This window comes from Mustela lutreola, chromosome 14, assembly GCF_030435805.1.
Source record: "Mustela lutreola isolate mMusLut2 chromosome 14, mMusLut2.pri, whole genome shotgun sequence".
Lineage (NCBI taxonomy): Eukaryota > Metazoa > Chordata > Mammalia > Carnivora > Mustelidae > Mustela > Mustela lutreola.
In genome coordinates, this window is record NC_081303.1 from 70,937,934 (window position 1) to 70,950,199 (window position 12,266).

Sequence of the window (12,266 nt, forward strand, 5' to 3'; positions counted from 1 at the left end):
CAGGAAATCTACAAGAACCCACCCTGAGCCTGGACAGCCCTGGACAGGATCACTACTAAAATGGGAACTAGAAATGTGTCCATGAATATCTAAGAAGTGAGTGAGAAAAAAGTTTTAAGAAAAACTAAGCTACCACTTCACCATAAACCAGGTAATAAAATATAGACTTCTTAATTCTTATATTTCCTTAAATCTTTAAACATCTTCCATATTTATTATCAGTGTCACACTCTCTTCTGTTGGCTTCTGTGAAACCACATTGTCCCAAGTTTTCTTCTTCTTTACCAGCTGCTTCTCGGTTTCCTTCTGAACTTCTTTCTCCTCTGCAGGACCAGTAAAGACTGGACTTAAGCTTCAAACCTGGGCCCCTTTCACTTCTCCATCTCCATGTTCTTACATGATATCAACCATTTCCATCGTCTTAATATGATTTATATGCTAATGGTTCCCAAATTTAAATCTTTAGCCTGTCCTGTTGGCTTACATCACTCCTTGGCATCTCCACTTAGATGTCTAACACACATATCAAATTTAGAATGCTGAAAAAGAAAAAGAAAAAAAAAAACCTTTGGATTTCGCTCTCCAAGGCTCTTCTACTACTCTTTCCCATATCAATAAGTGGAACCATTGTTAATGAGAAACCTCCTTTACAGGCCTGAAGACCACCCAATGTTCACCATATAATTAATCATTTTATTCCCTTTCTTGTGGGAAACAAAAGGAGTTAGCCAACTGTAAGTAATCTATTGTTATGAAGGTAAACACATTAAGACCTGGATGCCCCATTCCCAAAACATAGAAAATGCATTTTGCAGCCAGTGAAGAAAACATTCTATGCCTACAAAATTCCTATAAAGCAAAAACGAAAACCTTGCTTTGTCCAGAAAATAAACTTGTTCTTCAATGTTTTCCTTGCAGAATGGAGGAAACTGCACCACCATTAAACTGCTTTGATTGAGGGAAGGAGACTGTGGTTGGCTGTTCTGGGAGAGTCATGAAAGAGAAGTCCTGTCCCCTTTTAAGCAGCCCAGTCCAACCCCTGGCAGTCCCAAACCTTTGGCATGACCTGCAAGACCCCTACTTACATCTCCACTCCTTCCACAGCACCCCATCACATTTTTATTTCAGTCCTGGAAGAGTGCAAACTCTGCTTCTGTGCCTTTGTATATTCAGTTCCCTTTGTGATAAGTTCTACACACACACGCATGCACACACACACACACACACACACACAGGCCACCCAGCTCCTGGTCATCCTTCAGGATTCAGCTTCTATATCATTTCTCTAGAGAAGCCTTCTCTGACAAATTAACCCTCACTATTCCTGAACTGTGGTTTTATAGCTCCCTCTGTCTCTCCAAACACGTACACAAATTGTAATTTAATAAGCATTTATGTAATTTTATGTCTGATATATCTACCATACTGCATTCTGAGTTTCAAGAGAATAGTGACTGTGTCCCCAGAACCTCACATGGTACCTAGTCTATCAAAGTAGACATTCAATACCTACGGGTTGAATAAAGGAGCAAACAATAGATCAGAAGTAATTTGGTAGATGGGGAATTTAAAGACTGGAGGAAGGACCAGGGTACAGAATGAGTGACATTAAGATTGTTAGAATACAACCAGTGTATGTGAATGCTGGGAACACAAGAGGGGATTCCTGGTATAAAGAGAGACAGCTCTTCAGTGGAATCACACCAGGATGGCAAACCCCAAACTGTCTCATCACAATGGCCTCTGGAATCTGAAATACGAAATTACCCCTCTTCCTTACATGCCCCCTCTACTCACTGATGTTTCCTCCCTCCCTCATTCATTGGAAGTCATCCAGACCCTTAGTCCCTATCTGATAGCTTTCACTGCCTGTCCACACATCAATAAAGTCATTATTAACACTCTGGGCTCTCCATTTTGCTGAGTCAGCATCCAACCCAAAGGCTTGCCCTGTCCCATCCTAATTTCCCAGTGCAACTTCCGACATCCATAGGAGAAAGCCAATGTCCAATGGACACACCACAAGTCCACGCAATTTCTCGTTGGACCTTTGCTAATCCAAACCCCTTCACCCTTTCTATATTTTCAGTAATCACCTATACAGTGGTTCTCAGCCGTTGACTGCTCATCCAAACCACAAGAGGAGCTTGTAAACCCACCAATGTAGGATCTGACATCCAAAGATACTGATCTAATTATTCTAGGCTGGGATTCAGGTGCAGCCTTTCTGAACTCCCCCGCTGACTCCGAGGGAGTAGACTCGGTCTACGTACTGGCAGAAACATTCTTTTGCACACATAGATTACACGGTGTGGTCTTTGAGAGGAGAGTGGTCTTCTTGGCGAGGTAATGTGTTGATCTTCAGGTACTTTAATAGAACATTGATGGCATGCTTGCAGACTCAAGAGACCAAGCTGGAGATGAAGCTTCCCCAGCTCTTCCCCATTCCTATCCACAGGCTGCTGCCCACCTGCTGCCTCCCTCAGAGTTAGCACATAAGGGTGGAGGAGAAAACAATCAGAGTCATGGCTGGGAAAAGGGGTTTGGGATCGATGATGGAGGTGTTGTGGGGCTGGGGAGTCAGTAATGAAGTGAGGAATGAGGAAAGTATTCCGTTGGCATACTTTCTTAAGTCCTAAACCAGAAATCACAAACTGGCAGCTGAAGATGAAGATCCTATCTACAGATATCTGGCCCCACAGTGCTTTAATTTTGTTGTTGTTATTACCCTGTGCTCACTACAAGCGTAGCTGCCATCTGTCACAGACAACGCTATTACAATACCATCGACTAGCTTCCTATGCTGTGCCTTTCCTCCCCATGACTTATTCATTCCATAACTGAAGGCCTATATCTCCCAGTCCCCTTCACCTTAATTTTTTATAGAGGATCATGAAAAATTGAGACAATTTATCTCGAGATACCCACTTCTCACTTTTCTTTAAAAATGGTTTCCAGATCCCTGACCATACTAGGAGCACATTTCTATAGGGCAGCAATATCTGGTGCTAAGGGACATTTGTCCTATTCTAAATGGGGCTCACATTCTACACTTCATCCCCGGCCCGGCCCACCCACCTCACTGACTTATTTGATATGCCTGATATCTATAAAGATTTAAATCTCCAACCTCTAGATTAAGCCATGAAGCTTTGCCCCACTCCATACTGGTCCAAGAAGCAGATTAGTAAGTCAGGCAAAAGGCCTGACCTCCCTTCCTCACTCCCATCTACCCCTAAACCAATAGTTGGATCCTGTGCGGCTTTAGAACATTTCTCCAAAGCTTTTAGTCAAGACCCACAGAGCCCCCATCCGGGTCCAATGTATATGTTTCTAGGAGGAAGATTGCCACTGATGGAGGCAGAGCAGAGAGAAGGCAACCCTGCTCCAGAGTCCCTGGGCAGACCTTTCATGCTGAATTTCACTGTGATGACAATGAGCTGAGAAATGACTTCTCAAGTTGAGAAGGGGGGAAGTCTGAACTCCTGATTCTCCTCTTCCCAGATGTTGCCTGAAGACACTTTCTGTGGGAAAGAAGGAAGAGGCCATTGTCATTGACCTCTACCAGACCACTAAAAGGAATGACTTATGTCCCCAGATTTCACTTCTTCATACCTCGTCGTACCACTCTTCTGAAGCCTCCTTCTTAAAAGCATCAGTATGCCGGTGCCTTCTGGGGCATTTGACATTACAGAGTCCTCTCCACTCCAAAAGTTTCCCACTTCTTAGTTCTCAGTACATTGTGCCAGCCTAGCCCTCTCCTCTCTCTTTCTGGTCCTTCTTCCCTTTCTTTGGCTTGGCTTCTCTTAGGATTCTTTTCTCATAAATAGATTTGTTTCTCATGATTCTGCTGACTGGATGTCCCATAATCACCTTAAACTCTGCCCCTTTCTCTCTCTTTTTATTCATTTCCATGGACTATATGTCATTAATACTTCTAGTGACTCAAAGGAGAAACTCCCTACAAAAGACCCTCCTGGGATATGATAACAATCCAAGTCATAGGGTGAGTTCACAGCAATTTAAGACAAAAGGGAAGGTAACTTAAGTTTTTAACTTCTTACAACAGAGATTTTCAAGAAAGGAAGGGACAGGAGCCTGCTTATGACAGAGGGCAGAACGTACAGTTTGAAGAGACCTAGTCAGTGTCACAGGCTTATATTTAGAAAACAAAATGCACCTCTTCAACAGTTAATCCTATGAATAATTGCATTTATTAAGCAGTTGACATTTAGCTATTCATTAATTTGGTAAACATTTAACTGCTCCCTGCGTGCTAGGTACTAGGTATTAACATTTAAAAAGATAGACAGGGCCTCAGTCCTCAGGAATCATGGGGATAACGGACACTATACAAATATGCAACAGATCTGGGTGAGTAAACACAAATAAATACAAAATTACCTCCGTGGTAAGTGCTATATGAGTCCTTCAGAGGTACAGGCATGTTGAACCTGCCAGGCTCTACGGCCTCAGGGCTTTATACTTGCCACTCTCAGTTCACATCTCTCTCCCCATATCCTTGTATGGCCAGTTACTTCTCACCAATCATATCAAAGATTTCTCTGATTTTCCTACCTAAAATTTCTCCCAGCCTCCCTACCCCCACTCATTCTGTCCTGTACCCTTTGTTTTCTCATACCACAGATCACTATTGGAAAATACATTATTTATTTCTATACAGGTTTCTTGCCTAGCTCCCCAATTAGTCTAAGTTCTGTGATGGTATGGATTTTGTCCTTTTTCTTCACTGTATTCTTAGCACTCAAAATAGTGTGTGAGACGAAGGGTGCCTGAGTGGCTCAGTCATTAAGCGTCTGCCTCAGCTCAGGTCAATGCTGGGATGGAGCCCCGCATTGTGGACTCCCTACTCGGTGGGAAGCCTGTTTCTACCTCTCCCACTCTCCCTGCTTGTGTTCCCTCTCTCACTGTGACTCTCTCTATCAAATAAATAAATAAAATCTTTTAAAAAAATAGTGTGTGAAAAGAAATAGATACTCTAAACTTTTGGTAAACTGATGAAGGAACAATTATAGAATAACGAGGAGAAGCCTACCCAGACAAAGGGATCAAGGAAGTCTTCTCTGAGTTAGTGACTTTTAAAAAAAATTAACAAATAATAATCTGAGACCAAAACTTCTTATCTGGTGTGGATACATATGCACACACACACACACACACACACACACACACACACACCAGTTCTCAACCTAGAACATTCCCTCTCCTGAATCTCAGGATGACTTGTCAAGGCAGTGGGCTGACATTCAACACCCATCCCATCTTCCTTCTATGGGTCTTCCTGTGCTATAGAAAGAGAACATCTAATAAACTACATATCCTAGAGCTCTATGAAGTTGGGCAGTACCTTTCTGTTTTTCCTCACCAACTTTTTGTTGCACAGATAGAGGTTTGAAGGAAGCAAAGTGTCAGACTTAATCAGTGTTGACATTCAGATATAAGACTCAGAGCTTGGAAATGGAATTCACAGAAATCAGTGACTTGACTATATATGGGAGATGAGGATGAGACATATGACTATGATGAGTCAAATATATCGATGATTGGCTGAAATTCAAAAATGAAGAGGAGGAAGTTTGGAGAAGATAATTAACATGGTCTTGAATGAATTTAAGCCACCTGAAGGACATCCAAATTCTCTGCACTGATCATCAGAAATAGAAGACTAGAGGGATGCCTGGGAGGCTCAGTTGGTTAAGCAGCTGCCTTCGGCTCAGGTCATGATCCCAGCGTCCTGGGATGGAGCCCCACATCGGGCTCCTTGCTCAGCAGGGAGCCTACTTCTCCCTCTGCCTCTGCCTGACTGTGCTTGCTCTCTCGCTCTCCCTCTCTCTGACAAATAAATAAATAAAATATTTTTAAAAACAGAAGAAGAAGAAATAGAAGACTAGAGCAAGAGAGCCCATTTGGGGCTGGAGCTACAGATCTGGAAACCACATGCATTTGGGTGGCAGCTGAAGCCATGAGATTGGTGGGATCACCCAGTGAGAAGAGAAAAGAACATGTAGGGAGCCCTGGGTAACTGAGAAGTTACCCATGAGAAAGAAAATCCAAGAAAAAACAACAAAGAGAGTTGACAGAGAGGTAAGAGAACCAGCAGATCTAGAATCACAACAGTTCAAGATAAAAGAGGTTCAAGGAAGTGGAAATGATGACAAATTCTGCAGAAAACTTAAGTAAAAAGTTTGCTAAGCAGGAGATCATGCATGACCATACAATGAACAGTTTTAGCTTTGAATCTCATGCTATAAGACTGTAACACCACCAGTCTTCCTGTTAGAGTCACATGCATTCCTCGAGTCATTGTCCTTCAACTCCTTGAGTTTAACTCCCGGCTGGCTAACTTGTACGCTCTTCGACACTGCTCCTTTTGAACTTCTATCCATGCACGTGGTCCTTCCATTAACCTTGTTTTCCAGATCCCTGACCTCCTGTCCTCCAATTACTTTGTCTTCCACTCCTTTCACTTGATTAGCTTTTCAGTTGGTCCATCCTGGTCTTCTCCTCTGTCTTTCTGTCTCTTCCTTACTGCTCCTTGGCTTGCTTCCTCTTGTGATTCCTGTCCCATAACCTGATTTGTTTCTCTAGATTCTGCTGATTAGCCATCTTCTGTAGTCATACTGAGTACCAAAAGCTATAATCTTTCTGTAATCTTAGTTTCAAGCATTCTACTCTTTCTAATCTCACCTTCTATCTTTCTATTTCACTCCTTCTTTAGCCCCAGCTCCAATAATCCTTTCATTTCCATGCCCCAGCCAATAGTCCATTGATCCAACTACCTTTCACTGTCCCTCCTGCCCCTCATGACATCACTTTCCTCCTTACCCAGTTGAATAACTACAGTAAGTCATTGTCATCACTCCCTCTCACACACCCTCAAGTCCCTTGTTCCATTTTGAGTCGTATCACCTGGCAAATAAATAAATAAAAATTCAATACTGCTTAATTCCAACTTGGGCTTATTCATGCCTGAATTTGTACAACTATCTGGAAAAAGAGTATACAACCATGCTATGATTAGTCTCACTTAAATTTATGATTCCTAACTTCAATGCTACCAAGCAATTATACTTTATTTCTGTCATTCATTCTCTCACTCTCTTAAACAACTACGAGGTGAGGGCAGAGAAGTCATAAGGGGCACCACCTTTCAATACTTAAATTAAGAATGTCTTAACTTAAGAATGTCTTCATTCTCAAGTTCCTTACTGATAAAACAGAAGGTATATGAAGAGCATTTCCACATGCTTCCATTATAACAACCAGCCACCCACCTTCATTTGTATCCTACTCTGTCTTCTCTTCCTCTCTGTATCTATCTTCATCTTCCTGTTACTATGGATGAATTTAATTAACTGTGTCAAGTGAGGGACAGCTCCTCTACTTGTGCACTAGAACCAACTCTTCTTGCCTGCTCAAGGACATTGTTCTAGTAGTTCTCCCCCTTTAAACCTCCCCTTTTAAATCCCCTTTTAAATTTTAACAAATTTCCTCTCCACTAGATCTTTCCCATCAGATGACAATCAGATTGCAGACATATTATTTCTCCCATCTAATAAACAAAACAAGATTCTCTTGATCCTACTTCTCTCCCTAGCTACTGCTCTATTGCTCCTTCCATTCACAGAGAAATTCCTACTTCTCTTCTCCCACCCTCTTGACCCATTGAAATACTCAGTCCTCCAATTACACGAGCTATCAGTATTATTTGATTTGGTCAATTCCTTCCTCCTTCTTGAAACATTTCTTCAGTCATTTTCCAGGCCACCACACTCTTCTGATTTTCTTCCCATCTCCTGCCACTCCTTTGTCTCTCTCACTGTTCATGCTCACCTTCTCTGCCTATTAACATTAGATTATGCCAAGGTTCAGCTCTTAGAATACAAATATTTTCTACTTATTCTCATTCTGTTGATGATCTCATGTATCCTCATAAGTTTAACATCTACCCACAGGATAATGACTGACAGATGCATATCTCCAGTCCCTTTGACAACTAAACTCCATCCTTTATCCAGCTGTCTCAAGACTTCTACACTTGAATGTCTTCTAACCATCATCTCATGTTTAATTGGTACAATCCCAATCTCCTAACCTTTCCTCCAACCAGCTTTTCCCATAGTACTCCTCAGCTCAGTAAACTGCAACTCCATCCTTCTAGTTTCTAAGGACAAAAATCTGTGAGTCCTTATTTCTCAAACCCCCATCCCATCTGTCATCATATACTATTGGTTCTCTTTTTTAAATAGATCCGTAACAGCTCCTTCACTGTGACTTCCCCGATCCAGATCACCATCATCTCTCAGCTAAATTACTGCAATAGCCTCCCAACCAGGTGGGCCTTCTTCCTATCTTGCTCTTTTCAATCTACTGTCAACAGAGTGATCTTTTTAAAACTTCAGTCAGAATGTATCACTCCTCAGCTCAAACCTCTCCAATAGCTTTTTAGTTCACTCACAGTAGACATTAGGGTCATTAAAATGGCCCAACAGGCCTGATGTGGCTTGATTCTCCTATCTTCCACTACGTCTCTGACCTCAATTCCTACTAAATTTTCCCCTCACTCTCAGCTGCAGTCACACTGGCTTTCTGGCCATTCTTGAAACATGCCAAACCTTCCTACCTCAGACCTTGACCCTTGTCTATTTCCACTCTTTGGAATGATATTCTTCCAGATATTTCCATGGCTTACTTTCTCACCTCCTTCTGGTTTTGCTCAAATGTCATTTTCTGGAGAGAAAGATTTGGGAACCATTTGCATTTGGGCAACAGCTGAAGCCACGGTATTGATACAATCACATAAAATGTGTGTCTATAGTGGGAGGAGAAGATGGTCACCTACAGAGCCCTGAGTAATACCATGGTGGGAGAGAATACCAACAGAAGAACAAAAAAGGAATTAACCGAGAACTAGAAAAACAAACAAACAAACAAAAAACCAGAAAACCCTAGTGTTGCAAAATTCAAGGAAAGGGAGAGACACAGGAAATAGGAGGCATGTAGATGAATTCTGCAGAAAACTTAAGTAATATGTAAATGTGGCCCTTAGGAAGTCATCAGGGACCTCAGCAAGGCCAGTTTCCTTGACAGGGTGGGTTGAAGCTACTGAGCAAGGGGTTGAGAAATATCTGGAAAATATAGAAGTAGAGACTGAAATTGGAGAGATTACTATTTCGAGAATCTTGGTTCAGTAGAGAGATTAGATGGTAGCTAAGAGGTAAATGAAGGTACATGAGAAGGAAAGTCTTAGTCCTTTGGAAGAAAAAAGCTCGAGTTTATTTATAGACGAAAAGGAGAAGTGAAAGATCCAGTAGAGGGTAATTGACACACCAAAGTCCGGCAAAGAGGATTCAGTAGCATCCCACAAATATTTATGGTGGGCCCACGACCAAGTGATATCAAGTGTTGAGAATCAACGAATGAAAGAAATATAGTGTAGCATAATGCATGTGGGCAAGGTTAAAACCACAACCACAGATTCTGATTTTAAAGCCAAAAGGAATAAAGGAAGGAGGAAAGGATTGGTTACAGAAAATTGAAGGACTTCATATTTTTATGGCCTCTATTTTCTCAGCAAGCAAGAGACTGCAATCTGTTGATGGTGAAAGGAATATGAGAATGGGACATAAAGAAGGTATTTCAGTTAAAGATTTGTAATAATAATTAAAGGGAATAGGAGGGAAATCTAATAAAACCAAAATTTAAAAGAACCATCAAACAGCTCTGGGACACCACGGTGGCTCAGTTGGTTGGGAGTCTGCCTTCAGCTCAGGTCAGGATCCCAGGTTGAAGTCCCACATCAGGCTCCCTGCTCAGTGGGGAACCTGCTTCTTCCTCTGCCTCTGCCCCTCCCCCTGCTTGTACATGCACGATCTCTCTCTCTCTCTCAAAATAAATAAATAAAATCTTTTTTTAAAAATAGCTGTAAATACCTACATGATTTTAAATGCTGTTAATTCGTAGAGGTTTTATTCTCTGCAATTATGTGATTTCTATTCACTAAACTTCAACACTCAGGTACAGAATGACTTGCAGAACTCACAGATGGCTGGTGGCTTCCAGGGCAGGGAAAGAGGTCACGTGTAGTGGTAAGATGCTGAAAACAATCAGCTTGGTTTTGTCTATTTCCAACTCGTCTTTTCTTTGCCTGCCTCTAATAGTGAGATGGTAAAAGGTAAACACTTACTTCCCCAGCAACCCTGCAGCTAGGGGAAGCCATGCAGCGATGAGACATAAGCATAAGTCTACAAATAATGCCCTTCTGTTTCTCTTTTCTAGTGTTTACAGCTCAGTCATGATGCTTGGAGAAGCAGCAGCCACTTGGTGACCTTGAGGCCGCAAGTAGGTGGATAAAGTCACAAAGTAAAGACATCAGAGCAGAAAGGGAGAAAGAACATGCATTCCTGACTGTGTTCAGTGCTGTTGTTATCAGCTCTGGACTGACTTGCCTCAGGTTTCTTGTTTTTGTGTTTTCTGGTGGTTTGCAACCAAATGTGTTCATACCTGAAACAGAGCTCCAGGCTACGTAAATATGTTAGTCACGATGCTTTTGGGTGTAAAAAACAAAAATGTTAGGTAAATGTAGAAGCTTCTTTTGTATCCCATGTGTGGGATACAAAATAGACCCAGCTACAATGCAGTTTTTGACTTGACAGATCCTCTACCTCAATGATGTCTGTCTCAAAATGTCTCCAGATCATCTCTGTACTGGGGGGGGGGGGGGGTAATTATAAAGTAATTTAAGGGAAAATACGTGGGAGAGGATTTACTGACTCATATGGAAGAAAACATCCAAGAGATAAAATTGGCTTCAGGTCCAGCAGGATCCATAGTTCAAATAATATCACTAGAAAAATTCTCTCTCTTTATTCATTCCCAAATCTCTCCAAGTTTCCAGCAGCTCTGTTTTTACATATTCTTTAGAGCTCATGGCCCCATAGGCTGACCCTGACCCTTTCTCTTACAGTGTACATATCAACCCCCAACAAGGATTGCTTGGATGGCCTGGGTCAGGGGCCCACACCTATGGTGGAGGGTTAAGCCACAAGACCCAACTGCCTACCACTTCCACATGGAATGCAAGAAGAGTTCCCGGGTGGTCCAACATTCGGCATACAGAGAAACAATAGGCAGATGCTGCTGGGAAAACAAATTGAGGCTAGGAAGGAGACAAATAAACTGGGAGAAATGAGTGGGTTATTGAACTGTGGTAAAAATAAAGATGAGTCGAGAAGATTAAGGTACTAGGTCAAGATTATCAAGGATAGATTTATATCTTCAAGGTCTTAAACTAGTAAGATATTTATGATACCTGTGTTAATTACCGATGGCTATGTAACAAGTTACCCTTGGAAACCACCATTCTACTTTCTGTTTCCTTGATTTCAATGATCTCAGATACTTCTTGTAAGTGGAATCATACAATATTTATTCTCTTGTGACTGGTTTAGTTTACTCAGCAAAATATCCTCAAAGCTCCTCCATGTGGTAGCATGTGACAGAATTTTCTTCCTTTCTGAGGCTGAATATCTACTGAGTTTTTAATTACAGCAATTATATGCCTTATTTCTGGAAACTAAATTTTGTAAAATCTTGTTTTTTGTTTTTATGTTTTTAATAATTTTAAGCATAAATATTTTACTTTCTAGAAAATTATGCCAACCTATTATTTTAAGTGTTTGAGGGCTCAATTTTTCCTTTTTTAAATATGCTGCCTTTTTAAACACTCTTGTGTGCTTTGAATTCCCCATCAAGGGAAAAACAGGAAGTTGTTCGATGGGTATATTTTCAATTTTTCAAGATGAAAAAATTCTAAAGATCTGTTACACAACAATATGAATATAGTTAACACTACTGAATTGTATATTTAAAAGTGGTGAAACGGGTACATTTCATATTGTGTCTTTACTACATTTAAAAATTTTTAAACTAAAAAAAAAAAAAAACCTCAATAAACACACCCACCAAGATAAAGTTGATATGCTTTTCTATTCTTCTCACTGAGAGCAATGTAAAACCCTAGACATTATATATAGAACAAACATAAGAAGATGCTGAAGGAGGAGAGAAGAAGACAAACAGGCCAGGGAACTCAGGACCCAAGGAAAGGCCCAGTGCTGAGTTTCCTAGATTCTGTTTTTACTTCATATATCCTAAACTTGGAGCTGAAGAAGTCAGCAGTCTAAAAATGCCAGTGGTTGTAGACAACTTATACCTGGAAACCACCAACACATGGGTAATTTTTA